This window comes from Aegilops tauschii, chromosome 2 (assembly GCF_002575655.3).
Source record: "Aegilops tauschii subsp. strangulata cultivar AL8/78 chromosome 2, Aet v6.0, whole genome shotgun sequence".
NCBI classification, from domain to species: Eukaryota; Viridiplantae; Streptophyta; class Magnoliopsida; order Poales; family Poaceae; genus Aegilops; species Aegilops tauschii.
The window spans coordinates 74550378-74570202 of NC_053036.3; the positions used below are offsets into that span (position 1 = coordinate 74550378).

Consider the following 19825-nt stretch of genomic DNA (forward strand, 5'->3'; position numbering starts at 1 on the left):
TTGGTCGGAAGCGAGCTTCTGGACTAAGCCTCCTCCGCAAGTTATCCGTCGCGTTCCGCACGCTATCCGATGCCTTCCGCTCAGAGGTGTGTCTCCGGATGTTCTCACAAACATAGTATCCACATAGATTGGTCCCCGGTGGCTGCTTATCCACATTAACTAACCTTCTAAAATCTAGCTCATGTTTGAATTCACCGACAATTTCTTCTGAGAACCGTCTCCAAACCCTACAGGGCAAAGAAAATTAAATGAACAAGGGAGTTATTAGTTACTTGATATTAGGAAATGAACGAAAGAGACCGATCGATATAGAGCTCAAATGATTGAAAATAATTACTTTTGCAGCATTTTTCTCATGTCGGCCCAACGCTTTGGATCCGAATCCATAGAGTCCATGATTAGAACTCTGGAGGTGTGAAGTTCAATATTTAGCAGAATCCAGTGGAACCTGCGGACACGTTATATGCACAGTCATGCATAACTCATCGATTAGACATACCATGCATGGAGTAAACAAAAGAGAATGGGCACAAGAGAGAAACACTCACCCAAAATGGTAAGGAAATAGAATATGACTTTTGAGTTGATGCTTTCTAAGAAACTTGTACAAGTCTTTCTCCACGTCTTCGGGGTGATTTTGTAACACATGTCCATTAACGATATGTGGGTCAATGAACCCAACATCATGGATGTTTCTTATTTTGCATTCCCAAATCTTCAATCTGCATAATAGCGTACGCAACAATATAGTTAGGACAATATATATATAGTGCAGGCAATGAAGAACGAGATGAGGTAGAAATAAATCACTTACAGAACGTAGCAACTCAGCATAGATTTGTCGAGGTCGCGCAGATTGAACAGCTGGAACAATTCACTCATATGAACTTGTACAGAGTACCGTTTGGTGTGATGCTCCTCTGTAACATCCGCATAAACATATTCTTTGTCGGCCCATGTTATGAATTGCTTGTACCAACGTAGCAGATTTCGCATTTGTGGTGGTAGACTCTTTTCCCGCGCAGGCTCGACGAGAGGCCCATTCTGCACATATTGTAATGCTATCTCACATACTGGCGCATCCTCAAGGCCTAAGAAGGCACGAAGAGTCAAACCCATCTCGGACGCTTGTTTCATGGCACTCGCTACAGTCAATCCAAGTGCTGCCGCAGCTGCTATGATCTCGGGGTCCTCTTCCGGACCGGCTTTCACTATGAGCGGGGGGATCGATTGTTTCTTCTGCATCCCGAGCTGGTCAACTTGTTTCCCGCTTTTTTACTTTCTTCTTTCTCCTCCTTCAATATTTTTGCTTGCCTACGAAGTTCATGTCCATAGTCGTCAGGCATATTCAGCTCGGCTTGGGACGGTGTCGTCAAAAAATCCTTAGCCCACTTCTTTTGCTTCTCAGTGAATACTTGCTTGGGCTCAGGCTCTTTTATCGCCTTCATATCCGCCTTCCATTTCTCATAATCGGCAGACGCGGCCAATTTGGTTTCAGCTTCACTAAGTTCCCAAGGCCTTGGGAGGAGAGGCTTCAGTGATGGCTCCGGTACCCTTGTGGTCTTAGGTACATAAGGGTCCGGGTTAATAGTCCAGGAGCGGGTTTCCTTGCTGTCCGCCTGCTTCTGCTTCTTCGCAGGAGGTGGATTGGGGGGCGTCGTACCCGCCGGAGGAGGATTGGGGGGCGTCGTACCCGCCGGAGGTTGTGGATCGGGAGACGGTGTCGAATGGCGTGAAGGAGGTGTAGGTGAACCACCACGACCACCACCACCGCCACCACCGCCACCACCACCACCACCACCATCGGAGGGGGGTGGACTTGCTAGCCTTGGCGCCTCGCCTGGAAACACTATGTACTTCTTTTTCCATAGAATGATCTGGCGCTTGACATCTCCAAGTCTTCTCTCCCCTTCGGGTGTAGGTTTGTCAATCTCCAGGTCCTCAAACCCTTGGACTATGTCTTCCACCGTGACACGAGCATAGCCATATGCAATGGGGTTGTTGTGGTGGAGTGCTCCAGGTGTACAGGGTAAAGCACTGCCGCTAGCTACCTTCGTGGAAACGTTCCCCACGGGATAATGCAGATCACATTCTTTCATCTCGTTTACATCATCCACGGGGTAGTGAGGCTCCGGTGCACGAATCTCGATCATCGGTGCACTAGCACCAGGCGGGGCATCCGTGGAAGCCACGCTGCTTCTCCGCTGCTGGCTTCCGTGATCCGCTTCATGATCTTCATGCGGCCCTGCAGCCGATTTTTCTTTTACTAGTTCATGCACGGTCTGCTTCAACTCATAGAGTTCCGATGCAAACTTCGCCATAAGATCTGCATCCCGGTCCGTCTTTCTCTTACGGCTTCTGTAACAGTACGGGTCATTGTCCTGGGAAAACCCTACTTTCCACGGAACTTTGCCTTTGCCTCATACACGTCCTCCGTGTTCATCATTCCCGAGGGCTGTTGTCAGTGCGTATTTCTCTCTGTTGAACTTGATCAAGCCCTCTTGAGCTTGGGTCATTGCGTCAATAAGGGCTTGGGTGGGAGCAAACTTTTTCTGCCGGTGAACACACACCCCTGTCTCCGGGTCTAGCGATCCCCCATGCCCGTACCACCAGCTTTTGGCCCTTGGGTCCCATCCCTCTGTACCTAGAGGGATTCCTCGCACCCTCAGGTCCTCCTCCATCTTCTGCCACCTAGGCTCCGAAAGGCGGTATCCTCCTGGCCCCATAATATGATGGAACTTTTTCTTACTCGCATTATCCTTATTTTTTTTCGATATTTCCTTGAAATGCTCTGATTGCGTTTACCTCACAAATTCTGGCCAATCATCTTTCAGTTTCTCATGTTGTCCATTGAAATCCGGAGTCTTGCCCTTGTTGACATAGTCACGGGTTAAATTTTTCTTGAAGTTCCGGAATGCTTCGCCCATCTTCTGAAGAGCAAACTCTTTAACTAGCCTCCTCCTCTCACGTCCACCCGGAACCTCGTTACCGAATTCATCGACTTTGTTGTATTCCGGAGGTAGAATGAAATGTTCCATAAGCTTTCTCCAGCAATCCTTTTTTGTTCTCTTGTCGACAAAACTGAAACCAAGACGTGCCTTCTTTGGCTCCTTCCATTCCTGGACGGTGATCGGGACGTTGTCTCTAACAACGACTCCGCATTGGTTGATAAACTTTGAGGTGTGCTGTAGGGGCTTGCCGGTTTCACTGACAAACTCAATGGCATATGTTTCTCCTGTTTTCATCGCCTTGGATTTGCCACGCTTTGTCGTACTCGATCCGGCCGAGGGCTAAAAAAAGAAAGAGAGTCGCGCGCGTTAATACATATGTATTCACATTTCAGTAAGTTTGTATCACGAGAGGCTCAATGTATATATATACCTCGCCGGAGGTGGTTGCTACTTGCAATTCGAGATCGTCGTTTGTTGACGGTTGACCTCCGTCGACAATGTCCGTTCCTTCACCTTCTTGATTATCGCCTTCTTGATCACCGTCAAGGTTCAGAAAAGAAGAGACTACATCCTCTTCTTCCTCATATTCTGAGCCCGGCACATAAGGAATCTCGTTGTTGATGATGCCCATTAAATAACGTTCAGCCTCCGGATCCCTAAGCGGCTCGGCTCTATCGTCCGCCATATGTCACTCCTGCATGTAGTAAAAATTCTTTAAGTATAAAGGAATTAAAAAATAAGATTAAGGGGAAATAGAGGAGGAGGAATTAAAAAATAAGATTATTGAGCACTGCCAAGTATTTTGTTTTTCTTTTTCCTTTTCTTCTTCCTTTTCTTTTTCCTTTTCTTCTTCCTTTTCTTCTTCCTTTTCTTTTTCCTTTTCTTCTTCCTTTTCTTTTTCCTTTTCTTCTTCCTTTTCTTCTTCCTTTTCTTTTTCCTTTTCTTCTTCCTTTTCTTTTTCCTTTTCTTCTTCCTTTTCTTCTTCCTTTTCTTTTTCCTTTTCTTCTTCCTTTTCTTTTTCCTTTTCTTCTTCCTTTTCTTCTTCCTTTTCTTTTTCCTTTTCTTCTTCCTTTTCTTTTTCCTTTTCTTCTTCCTTTTCTTCTTCCTTTTCTTTTTCCTTTTCTTCTTCCTTTTCTTCTTCCTTTTCTTATTTTGTTTTTCCTTTTCTTCTTTTTTGGTTTCTTTTGCATTGGTTTCTTTTGTTTCTTCCTTTTTTCTTTCTTCTTCCTTTTTTGTTTCTTCTTCCTTTTTTCTTCCTTTTTTCGTCATTTAACATTTAACATTTTCATTTGGTTTCTTTCTTCTTCTTCCTTTTTCTTTCTTCTTCTTCCTTTTTCTTTTTGGTTTTCATTTGGTTTCTTTCTTCTTCCTTTTTTCTTCTTTTTTTCTTCATTTAACATTTAACATTTAACATTTTCTTATTTTGTTTTTCCTTTTCTTCTGTTTTGGTTTCTTTTGCATTGGTTTCTTTTGTTTTGTTTTCTTTGTTTTTCTTTTTGGTTTTCATTTGGTTTCTTTCTTCTTCCTTTTTTCTTCTTTTTTTCTTCATTTAACATTTAACATTTAACATTTTCTTCCTTTTTTCTTTCTTCTTCCTTTTTTGTTTCTTCTTCCTTTTTTCTTCCTTTTTTCTTCATTTAACATTTAACATTTTCATTTGGTTTCTTTCTTCTTCTTCCTTTTTCTTTCTTCTTCTTCCTTTTTCTTTTTGGTTTCTTTCTTCATTTAACATTTAACATTAACATTTTCCTTCTTCTTCCTTTTTCTTTCTTCTTCTTCCTTTTTCTTTCTTCTTCTTCCTTTTTCTTTTTGGTTTCTTTCTTCATTTAACATTTAACATTAACATTTTCCTTCTTCTTCCTTTTTCTTTCTTCTTCTTCCTTTTTCTTTCTTCTTCTTCCTTTTTCTTTTTGGTTTCTTTCTTCATTTAACATTTAACATTAACATTTTCCTTCTTCTTCCTTTTTCTTTCTTCTTCTTCCTTTTTCTTTCTTATTCTTCCTTTTTCGGCGGCGGGAGGCGGAGGACGGCAGGCAGGGGCAGCGGGCGGCGGGCAGGGGCAGGGCCAGGTGCAGGGCCAGGGGCGGCGGGCAGGGGCAGAGCCAGGGGCGGCGGGCAGGGGCAGGGCAGGGCAGGGGCGGCGGCGGCGCGCTAGGGCAGGGCAGGGGCGGCGGCGGCGCTCACTGGAGGCGGGGGCGGCGGCGCGCAGGGCAGGGGAAGTGGGGGGCGGCGGAGCTCACTGGGGGCAGGGCGTCGGCGTCGGGGCAGGGCGTCGGCGTCGATCGGCGTCGGGGTAGGGCTTCGGCGTCGATCGGCGTCGAGGCAGGGCTTCGGCGTCCATCGGCGTCGGGGCAGGGCTTCGGCGTCAATCGGCGTCGGGGCAGGGCTTCGGCGTCTAGAGGAGAATGGGAGGTGGCGGAAACTGCTAAGTGCTGTATATATAGACAGACCTTTAGTCCCGGTTGGGGAGGCGGACCGCGACTAAAGAGTACCTTTAGTCGCGGTCCGCCTCCCCAACCGGGACTAAAGGTTTTTGGCGCCGCTTTCGTTCCCGCGCAGAAAGAGCCTTTAGTCGCGGTTGGGGACACCAACCGCGACTAAAGGGTACCTTTAGTCGCGGTCCGCCTCCCCAACAGCGACTAAAGATCCTTTTTCATATAAAATAAAACTAATTCATTTTAAAATCTTAAAAATACAATTATATATCAAAAAAATCAGAAAAATAAAACTAATTCGTTTTAAAATCTTGAAAATACAAATAATATATCAAAAAAATCAGAAAACTAAAACTAATTTATTTTAAAATCTTAAAAATACAATTATATATCAAAAAATCAGAAAAATAAAACTAATTCATTTTAAAATCTTAAAAATACAATTATATATCAAAAAAATCAGAAAAATAAAACTAATTCATTTTAAAATCTTAAAAAACAATTATATATCAAAAAAATCAGAAAAATAAAACTAATTCATTTTAAAATCTTAAAAATACAATTATATATCAAAAAAACAGAAAAATAAAACTAATTCATTTTAAAATCTTGAAAATACAAATAATATATCAAAAAATCAGAAAAATAAAACTAATTCATTTTAAAATCTTAAAAATACAATTATATATCAAAAAAATCAGAAAAATAAAAATAATTCATTTTAAAATCTTAAAAATACAAATAATATATCAAAAAAATCAGAAAAATAAAACTAATTCATTTTAAAATCTTGAAAATATAAATAATATATCAAAAAAATCATAAAAATAAAACTAATTCATTTTAAAATCTTAAAAATACAAATAATATATCAAAAAAATCAGTTCATCGATCCCTTGAAGGTTTGACAAAAGGTTTGATACATCATTCAGTTCATCAACCAAATACAAATCATCCGGATTCGCCATCGTACGTTTTAATTCACATGATCCATTCAACAAAGTTTGGTACAATAAATTATTACACATCAATTCTTCCCTTGTGTCCCTGCTTGCTTACGATTGTGCCGTATCCATGGAGCATCTTCATCATTTAACTTAATGCTTGGGTCAGTGTTCACTTTGAAGGGCGGAATTTCACCAAACATATTATAATCTTCTGACATGTCTGTCTTGTCCTCCACTCCCACGATGTTTCTTTTCCCTGAAAGAACAATGTGGCGCTTTGGATCATCGCATGATGTACTGATCGTTTTCTTATCTTTCCGTTTCCTCGGTTTGCTACTCATGTCCTTCAAATAAAAAACCTGAGCGACATCTTTGGCAAGGACGAATGGTTCGTCAAGGTAACCAAGATTGTTGAAATCCACCATTGTCATTCCGTATTGCTCGTCCACCTTTACCCCACCTCCTGTTAGTTTGAACCATTTGCACCGGAACAAAGGGACCTTAAAGGAGGGTCCATAGTCAAGTTCCCATATCTCCTCTATGTAACCATAATATGTGACCTTTCGCCCATTCTCGGTTGCTGCATCAAAGCGGACACCACTGTTTTGGTTGGTGCTCTTTTTATCTTGGGCGATGGTGTAAAATGTATTCCCATTTATCTCGTACCCTTGGAAAATCGTTATAGTCGAAGATGGTTTCTTGGCCAACATATACAGCTGATCTCCAACATCATTGTCATTCATTAAATGTTTTCGCAACCAACTGCCGAAAGTCTCCATGTGGGCCTTTCTAATCCAGGATTCAGGCTTCCCCGGGTTGTCCGAGCGTAAAATATTCTTGTGTTGCTCGAAGTACGGAGCCACCAAGCTGGAATTTTGCAGAACTGTGTGGTGTGCTTCAGTCATAGAATGACCGTCCATACATATCGTGGATTCCCTTCCGATCTTGCCTTTTCCACTTAGTCTCCCCTCGTGCCGCGATTGAGGAATACCAATCGGCTTAAGGTCAGGAACATAGTCAATACAGAACTCAATTACCTCCTCATTTCCATAGCCCTTGACGATGCTTCCTTCTGGCCTAGCACGGTTACGAACATATTTCTTTAATACTCCCATGAACCTCTCAAAGGGGAACATATTGTGTAGAAATACAGGACCGAGAATGGAAATCTCTTTGACTAGGTGGAGCAGGAGGTGCGTCATAATATCGAAGAAGGATGGTGGGAACACCAACTCGAAACTGACAAGGCATTGGACCACATCGTTCTGTAACCGTGGTAGATCTTCTGGATTGATTACCTTCTGAGAGATTGCATTGAGGAATGCACATAGCTTCACAATGGCTACTCGAACATTTTCCCGTAGGAGCCCCCTCAAAGCAATCGGAAGCAATTGCGTCATAATCACGTGGCAGTCGTGAGACTTCAGGTTTTGGAACTTTTTCTCCGCCATGTTTATTATTCCCTTTATATTCGATGAGAAGCCAGACGGGACCTTCATACTGCTCAGGCATTCAAAAAAAATGACCTTCTCTTCTTTGGTAAGAGCGTAGCTGGCACGACCTTGAAACCATTCCGGATGACGGTCATCTGGGTCTTTCAAAAGTTGTTGGTCCTGCCGTGCTTCCTTTGTATCATTTGTCTTCCCATACATGCCCAAAAAGCTTAGCAGGTTCACGCAAATATTCTTCGTAACATGCATCACGTCGATTGCAGAGCGGACATCTAGGACTTTCCAATATTCTAGCTCCCAAAATATAGATTTCTTCTTCCACATGGGTGCGTGCCCGTCAACTCCCCGCGGAACTGATTGTCCGCCAGGACCCTTTCCAAAGATGACTTTCAAATCCTTGACCATATCAAATATCTCAGCACCAGTACGTTCCGCAGGCTTCAGCCGGTGATCTGCCTTGCCGTTGAAATGCTTGCCTTTCTTTCTTACGTTATGATTTCGGGGAAGAAATCGACGATGACCCAGGTACACGTTCTTCTTACAATTAACCAAACGTACACTTTCAGTCTCATGTAAGCAGTGCGTGCATGCATTGTATCCCTTATTTGTCTGTCCCGAAAGGTTACTGAGAGCAGGCCAATCGTTGATGGTTACAAAAAGCAACGCTCGTAGGTCAAATTCCTCTCCTTTGTGCTCATCCCAGACACGTACACCAGGTCTGGCCCACAACTGTAAAAGTTCATCAACTAATGGCCTTAGGTACACATCGATGTCGTTCCCGGGTTGCTTTGGACCTTGGATGAGCACTGGCGTCATAATGAACTTCCGCTTCATGCACAACCAAGGAGGAAGGTTGTAGATGCATAGAGTCACGGGCCAGGTGCTATGGCTGGAGCTCTGCTCGCCAAAAGGATTCATGCCATCAGTACTTAGACCAAATCTTATGTTCCTTGCGTCAGCTGCAAAATCTGTGAACACTCTGTCGATCTCTCTCCATTGCGTTCCATCAGCGGTGTGTCTCAACTCCCCGTCGGACTTACGGTCCTCTTTGTGCCATCGCAACGACTTGGCATGCTTTTTGTTCCTGAACAGACGTTTCAACCGTGGTATTATAGGAGCATACCACATCACCTTGGCGGGAACCCTCTTCCTGGGTTTCTCGCCCTCAACATCGTCACCAGGGTCATCGCCTCTGATCTTATAACGCAATGCGGTGCATACAGGGCATTCATTCAAATTCTCGTATTCACCGCGGTAGAGGATGCAGTCGTTAATGCATGCATGTATCTTCAGAACCTCCAAACCAAGAGGGCAGACAACCTTCTTTGCTTCGTACGTACTAGCGGGCAACTCGTTATTCTTCGGAAACATATTCTTTAACATTTTCAGCAAATTTTCAAATGATGAGTCACCTACACCTTCCTGTGCCTTCCATTTTAGCAAATCCAGTGTGCAGCCCAGCTTTTTCAGACTATTATCGCATCCTGGATACAACGACTTTTTGTGATCCTCTAACATGCGATCCAAATTCTCCCTATCCTTGTCAGTTTCGCAGCGTCTCCGTGCATCAGCAATGGTCCGACCAAGATCATCAGCGGGCTCATCATGTGCCTCTTCTTCACCTTCACCTAACCCTTCCCCACCTTCAGCATCATCCTCCATGAAAGTATCACCGAAATGATCATGATAGTTGTCATCGATATCATCCCCTTCTTCATCTTCTTCCATTCTAACCCCTCTTTCTCCATGCTTAGTCCAACAATTATAGCTTCGCATGAAACCGTGCCGAAGCAGGTGCATGTGAACGTCTCTTGAGGAGGAGTAACCCTTCTGATTCTTACAGACAGCACATGGACAGATAATAAAACCTTGCTGCTTGTTCGCATTTGCCACTACGAGGAAATCTTTCAAACCCGTAGTGAACTCGCCGGAGAGTCGGGGACCGTATATCCATTGCCGATTCATCTGCATTATTATTATATAAAGTATATAATTAACCATCATGCATTTGTTAAACTAACTAGCTAGAAATAATACAAATTAAACAATGAACTACACACATGCATATTTTATCAATGACACATGAAAGGTTCAAGTTGCTAACCGCGATCGCGGAGGAAAAATAAATGAGAAAGCTCAAGTGTGGCTCGGACACTTCATATCATGTTTGTTTCAGGCTCTCGGGCATTTCATCGAACACCTTGTGTGCATAGGAGGAACCAAAAGCAAACCCACCACCCCCTTCTGAAAATTGTGAAGTGAGCTGAGTGAAGTGAAGTGAGCTGAGTCCTATATATAGGGATGGGCCTTTAGTCCTGGTTGGCCTGGCCAACCGCGACTAAAGGCCTTCGGGGACCTGGCCAACCTTGACTAAAGCCCCTCCCGTCCGCCAGCTGTCGACCGAGCGCGCTGGGCCCAGATAGTTGGTCGCGGGTCTCCTCCCGAACCGCGACTAAAGACCCCTTTTGTCGCGGTTCGATTGTTTTGGGGACTAATGGGGGCGTATGGAAGCCTCTTTTTCTACTAGTGCTCGGTGGTGCAAAGGTTAGAGTCTTTGATCCGGGACCTATCCATGGTGGGCTCGATCATCGCTGATATCAAGATGGCTTGTCGATCTTTGTCTCATGTTTCTTTTATGCATGTTCGTCGGCATTTTAATATTTTAGCACATTTTCTAGCTAGATCTAGTCTGAACTTTGTGGGTTCTTGTGTTTTTCATTCTGCTCCGGATTGCATCCGGGAGACTGTGTAATTTGTTTGCTTGATTAATAAAGGTCGACGTTCTCTCTAAAAAAAAGAATGCATACAGACATATTACCATCACCGGATTAGTCCCACCTGATTAAATCAAACTATGAAGATTAATCGAATCCAGCGTGCAATTGCACTTAGCAATTACCGTCAAGCGGACCATGCTCTGGAAAGACTTCCCTTTGCCCAGCGTCCGCAACTCATCGGCGCAACCACAACACGATTGATCGAGTAATGTGTTTTCGTCCTGCAACCCTGGCATCTAAGACCCGCTCGACCAGCCGGTCATCCCCGCCATGGACCTCGGGAGGGCCATCATCGGGCTCGGGCGCCAGGACGAGGTCCACTGCAGCGCCGGCCGTGTCTTCCCTCTATGGCGAGCACCTCGGCCGCCTGCGCCCCACCTCGCTGCCACGGGGGAGCGTCCTCCAGAGCCAGGACTAGGTGGGCTACGCATGGTGGGATGCCTTGCTTCGGTCCAGAATGGCCGGCACACACCGGATGCGCAGAGCCGTTGAGTAGTCTGGCATGATGTGTGTGCCATACGTACGTAGCCGGGTGATCCGGTCAAATATCTGCACGGAGTGAATTATCTAGTTCGTGCATGTGTGTGTTAGCTGCATGCACAAAGATGTTAGCTGGTTAGGTGTGGACGTGTGCGTGGTGGCCGAGTCTTGTGGCCGTTAGAGTGATTCTAGGAACAGGATAAGGGATTAGTTGCGGAAAGAAGTGGCTGGCCAGTACGTGTATGGGTCCTGTGTATATATATGTTGCACTTTGATTTAATGGGAGAGAAGGCCAGTGAGGGGCACAGCCAGAATGTAGCCTTGGTACTCACCAAGGAGTGTCTCGTACAAAGCAACTGATTTTCTCCTTGGTGCAGGCGTTGTGTGTGTAAAGTTTCTCATTCGTGTCGAGTTAGTCTGCCTCCGTCCGGCGTTTGTTCATCGGAGGCTACTCGGCGTTCGTTTTTGGAGTGTTTGTCCCCACAATTGGCATTAGAGCCTTATCGATCCGCGATGAGTCTGCAGCAAGCACGGCGGATATTGCGCAGGCAGGGCGCTGTGACGTCCTACGTGCGGCAAGCGCGGAGGCCACGAAGGCATAGTGTGGAGGCGCTGCATGGCGGCTTGGAGGCTGCGGCGGCCGTGGCACAGCGGCGTTGAGAAGAACGTTGTCGGCGAAACGATGCCGCAAACAGCTTATTGCGTTATGATGCCGCTTGGAGGAGACGGGGTGCGATACTCCCATCACGACGGTGTGAGGCTGTTTCAAGGAGAAGCGGTGCGATGCCGCTAAGAAGATGTATAGCTGCGCGATGCTGTCACTCGGGTCAGTGCAATGCCGGCGGCGGTGGTGCGATGTCATTTGGTAGTTAGGTGTTCCCTGCAGTAGTAGTCCGGCATGATGTGTGTGCCATACGTACGTAGCCAGGTGATCCGGTCAAATATCTGCATGGAGTGAATTATTAGTAGTTCGTGCATGTGTGTGTTAGCTGCATGCACACAAATGTTAGCTGGTTAGGTGTGGGCGTGTGCCGTGGTGGCCGAGTCTTGTGGCCGTTAGAGTGATTCTAGGAGTAGGATAAGGCCAGTACGTGTATGGGTGCTGCGTATATACATGTTTGCACTTTGAGTTAACGAGAGAGATAGGAGGCCGGTGAGGGGCACAGCCAGAATGTGGTCTTGGTAGTCATCAAGGAGTGTATCGTGCAAAGCAACTGATTTTCTCCTTGGTGCAGGCGTTGTGTGTGTAGGGTTCCTCATTTGTGTCGAGTTTGTCTCCCTCCGTATGGCGTTTGTGTCATCGGAGGCTGCTTGACGTTCATCACCGGAGGGTTTATCTAAACAGTTGGCCCTGAATCACGGCTAGGCGTGCGTTCACCCCCTAGCTGCCGAGGCCGACACGCAGCTCGCCCGATCGTCATCATCCCTGCAGGTTTTTGGGTTCCCCAGCTTCTTTCGATCAACTAGCTCCACCCGTTGCGCCGCTGGTGCAAGAGATAAATGAAGCCGGAAAGAAATCATAACTAATGTAGGGTCTAATACAGATCATGAAATGAAGAACGTTGTGCCAGTTACAAACATAGGTTGTTCGCCTGTGATGAACATATAAAATATGGTGCAATCTGGAGGAGGATTTGTGGTCTATGGGGACATATACACCCTATATGTAAAAAATAATTAGTAATTCAACAAAAAGTCAAAAATTCCTGAAAATATTTTTGAAAGAAACTTGACCTTCTGCTGTACCCGTAGAGAAAATCCACATAAAAAAATATCCCTTTGACTTCTTTTCAAAAAAGACAATTTTTTGGCTAAAATAGTGTGAATAGTGACCTATAATAGCAAATAAATTTTGTCTTTTTTGCTGTGAGGTCAACTTTTGTTTTTTTTTCATGAAAATGTATATACTAATGCAAAAGTAAGTCAAGTGTTTTGTCAAAATAGTTCTGACCTATTTTGACTTTTTTTTTAAATATTAAAAAAATCCCCATATAGGGTGCATATACAACCAGGAACCATTGGGTATTTCCCGCAATCTTAAGTGCTACAAAGCCAATTATTCATTGGCGTAAAATAGCAGAATGTTCTTCCTCAAAAAAAAAGCAGCATGTTCAACCCATAGAGGCACTCTAAATCCTATGAAAGGTGCTGGCTACACAATTAGACCATTTGGAGCACACAATATAGTTATTCCGTCTGGCATATCTATGTTTTCATTTGTCCATATGGTGCACTTGTAGTACTTCCTCCGATCCATATTACTTGTGGCTCAAATGGGTGTATCTAGACGTATTTTAGTGTTAGATACATCTGTATGAGCGACAAATAATATGGATCAAAGGGAGTAGTAGACATCAGCCCCTTCCCCTTCTGAGACTGAGGAGGAGGAAGGTTCTTTACCTCTTGGGGAGAATGAACCTATAGAGGATCCTTGCGGTAGACCCACCGAACCCGGTTGTGAGGACCGGGTGGAGGAAGTTGCTAAGCCTAAACGCAAGTGGCAACGCAAAATCTACCCAGTTTCGGCGATGCGTAGAAGTGCTAGGAACCGGATGACCAAAAAATTTCATGATGAGTTATGAGAGGAATTTTTTGGAATAGCAGAGGTCTGAGGGACTTGGCTAAAAGAAGATTTCTAGCAGAGGCTTCTATCGAACATAGGTTGGACATCATTGCCCTTTCTGAAACAGGAAGAGGCAACTTTTCTCCTCAATTCCTAAACACGTTGTCGGGAGGTGTTGATTATGACTGGCACTGTCTTCCCCCGAGAGGAAGATCAGGTGGGATCTTTCTTGGGGTTAAATGCGAGACGTTGGAAGTCCGAAGTGTGGTCATGGGAGATTTTGCCGTCAAGTTTCGGGTTAGGTCGAAGGTCGACGGGTTTAATTTGGCCCTGGTGGCGGTATATGGGGCCGCACAACCAGAACTCAAACCTGATTTTTTGGCGGATTTAGTCCGTATTTGCGGGTCTGAGCAGATTCCAATCTTAGTGGGGGTGATTTCAATATCATTAGAAGGAGAGACGAAAAGAACAATGATAATTTTGATGGCAGATGGTCGTTCATGTTTAACACCATTATTGAAAGCTTGGATCTGAGAGAGATAGAGCTTTCAGGAAGAAAATTCACATGGGCTAATACTCTGCCAACCCCCACTTTTGAGAAGTTAGACCGTGTCCTCGCGACTGTTGACTGGGAACAGAAGTTTCCCCTGGTTACTGTCCAGGCATTATCGCGCGGAATCTCGGACCACACACCCTTACTGGTTGACTCTGGTGAGGCAACGCACGTGGGGAATAAGAATTCCTTCTCTTTTGAACTAGCGTGGTTCGAGAGAGAAGGATTTTTTGATCTTATAGCCAGGGAGTGGGCTAAAGATGCTGGAGGAAGGACTCCGATTGAGAGATGGCAGAATAAGATATGACACTTGCGAAGTTTCTTGCGTGGGCGGGCTAAGAATCTCAGTGGGATTATAAGGTTGAAAAGGAAGGCTCCTTACCCTTATTCAGGCCTTAGATGTCAAAGCCGATTCCATGATCCTAGATTCAACGGAACTTCATGTTAAATGAGATGCGGAGATGAGATTGAAAGAGCTCCTGCGAGAAGAGGAATTGAAGTGGGCATTGCGGGCGAAGGTTCGCAGGGTGATCCAGGGGGACGCCAACACTCAATTCTTTCATATGATTGCCAACGGCAAGCATAGAAAGAAAATGATCTTTCAGCTTGAGGAAGACGAAGGGACGATTGTAGGACAGGAGAATCTTAAATTATACATCACTAATTATTATAAGCAGCTTTTTGGGCCTCCGGAGGATAATTTTGTATCTCTGGATGGGTCGCGGATTGAGGATGTCCCTCAGCTTGCTTCAGATGAGAACGATATTTTAATTGCTCCGTTCTCGGAGAAAGAGGTGTTTGAAGCTATTTCTCAGATGAAGAATAATAAAGCTCCGGGGCCGGATGGATTTCCAGCGGAGTTTTATAAGAGATGCTGGCATATCATTAAAGGGGATTTGCTTCCGATGTTCCAGGATTTATTCGCTGGACAGCTTCACTTGTTTCATCTGAATTTTGGAACCATTACCTTGCTTCCTAAGAAAACAGAGGCAGTACGAATTGAGCAGTTCAGGCCTATCTGTCTTCTGAATGTAAGTTTCAAAATCATCACCAAGGTTGGGACAAATAGACTCACACAGATTGCGCATTCTGTGGTGCAACCATCCCAAACTGCTTTTATGCCAGACCGAAACATCCTTGAGGGGGTGGTGGTCCTGCATGAAACGCTCCATGAAATCCAGACGAAAAAACTAGATGGGATTGTTTTCAAAGTGGATTTCGAGAAAGCGTACGACAAAGTCAAATGGCCATTCCTCCAACAAGCGTTGAGGATGAAAGGTTTTGATCCAGCCTGGAGAAAACAGGTGGAATCCTTCACGCAAAAAGGAAGTGTTGGAATTAGAGTGAATGATGATATAGGTCGCTATTTCCAAACGCATAAGGGCTTGAGACAAGGAGATCCAATGTCGCCTATTTTGTTCAACATCGTAGTCAACATGTTGACAATTCTAATAGGGAGGGCTAAGGATGCTGGCCAAGTAGGTAGTTTGGTATCTCATCTAGTTGATGGAGGTGTACCTGTCCTACAGTACGCAGATGATACAATCATCTTTATGGAGCATGACTTGGTAAAAGCGAGAAACATGAAGCTGGTGTTATGCTTATTTGAACAATTGACCAGGCTAAAAATCAATTTCCACAAGAGCGAATTGTTCTGCTTTGGAAGAGCCAAAGAGGAACAAGAGGCGTATAAGCAATTGTTCGGTTATGAATTGGGGGCTTTACCTTTCACGTATTTAGGTATACCCATTCATCATCGTAAGCTAACAAATAGAGAGTGGAAGTGCATTGAGGATCGATTTGAGAAGAAGTTGGGATGCTGGAAGGGCAAACTGATGTCGTATGGAGGCCGTTTAATTCTCATTAATTCGGTGCTCACAAGTATGCCCATGTTCCTATTGTCTTTTTTCGAGGTACCAGTCGGAGTTCGGAAAAGACTTGACTTCTATCGATCCCGTTTCTTCTGGCAAAGTGATGACCTGAAGAGGAAGTATAGACTAGCTAAGTGGGACATTATTTGTTTACCAAAGGACCAAGGGGGTCTAGGTATCGAAAATCTAGAGGTGAAGAACAAATGTCTCCTTAGCAAATGGTTATATAAACTTTCTCGAGAGACCGAGGCCACTTGGACACAGATTCTTCGTAATAAGTACCTCCAATCCAAAACTTTATCCCAGGTGACAGTGAGGCCGATGGATTCACCTTTTTGTAAAGGACTGATGAGAGTTAAATCGGTTTTTCTCAATCGGACCAAGTTTATCGTCGGTAACGGTACTTCTACAAGATTCTGGGAGGATACTTGGCTAGGGGACACGCCTCTCACGCTTTAGTATCCTTCTCTCTATAGTATTGTTCAACGGAGAGATGCAACCGTTGAGTCAGTATGCCAGTCCACGCCTCTAAATATCAGCTTCATGAGAGCGTTAGCCGGTAACCGTTGGGAAGCTTGGCTCCATCTTGTGAGAAGATTGATGGATGTTCAACTCTCTCAACGTCCGGATCAGTTGTGTTGGAAGCTTACTAGGAATGGAGAATTTACGATTAAATCCATGTATTTGGATGTCATTAATTCAAGTTCTATTCCTACCTCGAAACATGTTTGGCAGGTCAAAGTTGCCTTGAGAGTTAAAGTGTTTATGTGGTTTGTACACAAACAAGTCATTTTAACTAAGGATAACTTGATTAAACGCAACTGGAGTGGATCCTCTCGATGTAGCTTTTGTGATACGGATGAAACAGTCAAACACCTCTTTCTCTATTGTCCTTTGGCAAAGATCCTTTGGTAATCAATTAACATTGCCTTCAATATTACTCCACCGAATAGTATTAGCACGTTATTTGGGACGTGGTTGGATGGGATTGAGTCCCAAACAGCAAGACACATTCGTGTAGGAGTATGTGCTTTATTATGGGCTATCTGGAATTGCAGAAATGATTTGGTCTTTAACAGAATAATAAACACTCACTTTTTGCAGGTTATCTTCCGAGCCACTGCGTGGATCCGTATGTGGTCGTTACTCACTCCGACGGAGGCCAGGGAGCGTTTGGTTACTGGATCTATCCGATGGGAGATGGTAGCATGGGATATTTTCAGCCGGTTTGGATGGCGGTCATGTAATAGGATAGGAAATTAGTTTTCCTACCTCTCTTTTGCCAGTCGGTTGTGGCTTTTATTTTGGTTCCTTAGCTCTTTGTGAGCAGCTTTTGTTTGAGACTTTAAGACTATTGTTGAACCTTTTTTATTCGCTAACACTAGTAGAAAAAGGACCTTTTGTCCCGGTTCTGGAACCGGGACTAAAGGGTCATTACTAAAGCCTCCCCCTTTAGTCCCGGTTCTTACACGAACCGGGACTAAAGGCCGTCCACGTGGCCGCAGCCTGGAGCTCTAAAGAAAATTTTATGATTTTTTTCAAAAAAAAATCAATTTTTTTTATTTTCAAATTTATGAATTATTTTAACCTCTAATCTCTAATCACCACCCCTCATCACTGCTCAATTTAACCTCTAATCTCTAATCACCCCTCATCATTCCAAATCATCTAACTTCCCGGACGGTCACCCATCCTCTCACTACTCCAGCCTGAGCACGCTTAACTTCCGGGTTTTATTCTCCCTCGTTTCCAAGTCTGCACTTGTTGTTTTCCTGACAATAGTAAGATGTCAATCCTATTAACCCTCAGGAATTTAGCTTGAGCATGAAGTCACACATTTCACTGTTTGAGTTTGAAACTATTGTTTTAAAAAACAATAATTATTTAGTAACACTAATATTCTTGAATAAGTAGTTTGACCATAGTTTGACCACAGTTTGACCAGATTTGACCAAAATTCAAAAAACTGAAATAATTATTTAGTAACACTAATATTCTTGAATAATTAGTTTGACCATTGTTTGACCACAGTTTGACCATAGTTTGACCAGATTTGACCAAAATTCAAAAAAACTGAAATAATTATTTAGTAACACTAATATTCTTGAATAATTAGTTTGACCACAGTTTGACCAGATTTGACCAAAATTCAAAAAAACTGAAATAATTATTTAGTAACACTAATATTCTTGAATAATTATTTAGTAACACTAATACTTCTTGAATAAGTAGTTTGACCAGATTTAATAAAAATTCAAAAAAAAACTAAAATTTGAGCATAACTTTTTTCCTTTTAGAATTTGAGGATTCTAAAAATTTACAAACAGTCAAAATCGGATGCGGATTTTCGTGCTGAACATTTTGATATATTATACTTTTTTCCTGACATCGTATGCAAAAGTTATAGCGGTTTTACATTTTCCCTATACTTTTTGCAAAACATGTCCAAATTCAAGTTTTTAAATTTTCCTAACTAGTACATGTAGTAACATAACTACATCTGGAAGGATTTTAATTTTTGAAGTTTTTATCATTTTCTTTTACTTTTTACAAAACTGAAAAGGCAATCCGGGGGGGGGTAGAATTTGAAAATTGGACCTTTAGTACCGGTTCGTGCCATGAACCGGTACTAATGCCTCAAACCCTATTAGTACCGGTTGGTGGCTCGAACCGGGACTAAAGGTCTAACCTTTAGTACCGGTTGGTGCCACGAACCTGTATTAATGGTCATCGCACCCTTTAGTCCCGGTTCGTGTCTCAAACCGGGACTAAAGGGCTCAGGTGAACCGGGACTAATGCCCTAGCCGCACGAACCGGGACCAATGCTCACATTAGTCCCGGTTCGTGACTGAACCGGGACTAATGTGAATATTGCTATGTGACCAAAGCCCTGTTTTCTACTAATGTAATAAAGGTGGTCGTATGCATCATTTTGATGCAGAGGCCGGGGATGTCCCCTTTTCTAAAAAAAATCAGGAGAGTCAACGACCTGATGCTTGTTGTCATATCAAGCTTGCAACAAGGACTCAGATTGTCCTCTATGATAGCTGGGCTGTAGAATTCCGTTGGTAACCCTCCTATTTTTATTTAATACTTCTCTGAGATCATAGATGATATTGCGCGGATAGACATGGACCACATTGTAATGGTGAATGGACCAAATGGTAGTTGTATGCTATCACCGTCGGTGTATAATAATGCTTCAAGCAAAGGCATTGTTAGAGACTCTTGAAAAGATATGAGATATTTAAACATGTCCATCTGCTTGGTTGTAATCATCTAGTTGATGGTGCTTGCATTTATTGGAGAGAGCGTATCTTATCTTCCTCAGATATCACTTGACTCTTAGCATGTGATGTTAGCACTGTTCAAGATATCTTCCGATATTCTGATAAATCAGCCGATTTATCGCTTATTGTTGTCTGACCGATAAGATAAATCGGCTGATAATTCAGCCAATATGGTGATAAATCGGCCGATATGCCGATAAACTGGCCGATTTACCCCTTATAATGGGTCGACCGATAAGTTCCCGATAAGAGATATCCCCAACATTGGATGTTAGGCAAAATGCAGAATTCAAGAAGATTGCTTGGGTGGGCAGCACATCAACTTCATTTAGAAAGGAATGGGAAACTCTTCCTAGTGTGAGTGCTTGGAGAGAAGTATGATTTTTTTTTGTATATGGCTTAGGAACAGTTTCATGATCATGCTGTCTTATTATGCTTGTGTCGATGTCTACACAGTATGGTTTTTCTTTCCTTGTGTGCACTGTTAGGACCTTTCAAATGCACGTA

The 19825-nt window shown here is 43.6% G+C and overlaps 1 long non-coding RNA gene across 1 annotated transcript; it reads right to left on the bottom strand.

Annotated features, from left to right (window-relative positions):
- Window positions 1-2760: 2760 nt before the first annotated feature.
- On the bottom strand, window positions 2761-3693 carry LOC141041955 (uncharacterized). The gene is made up of 2 exons (XR_012203729.1): window positions 3382-3693; window positions 2761-3290 (listed from the first exon to the last, which is right to left on the bottom strand). It is a non-coding gene; the product is annotated as an uncharacterized lncRNA (long non-coding RNA).
- Window positions 3694-19825: the final 16132 nt, after the last annotated feature.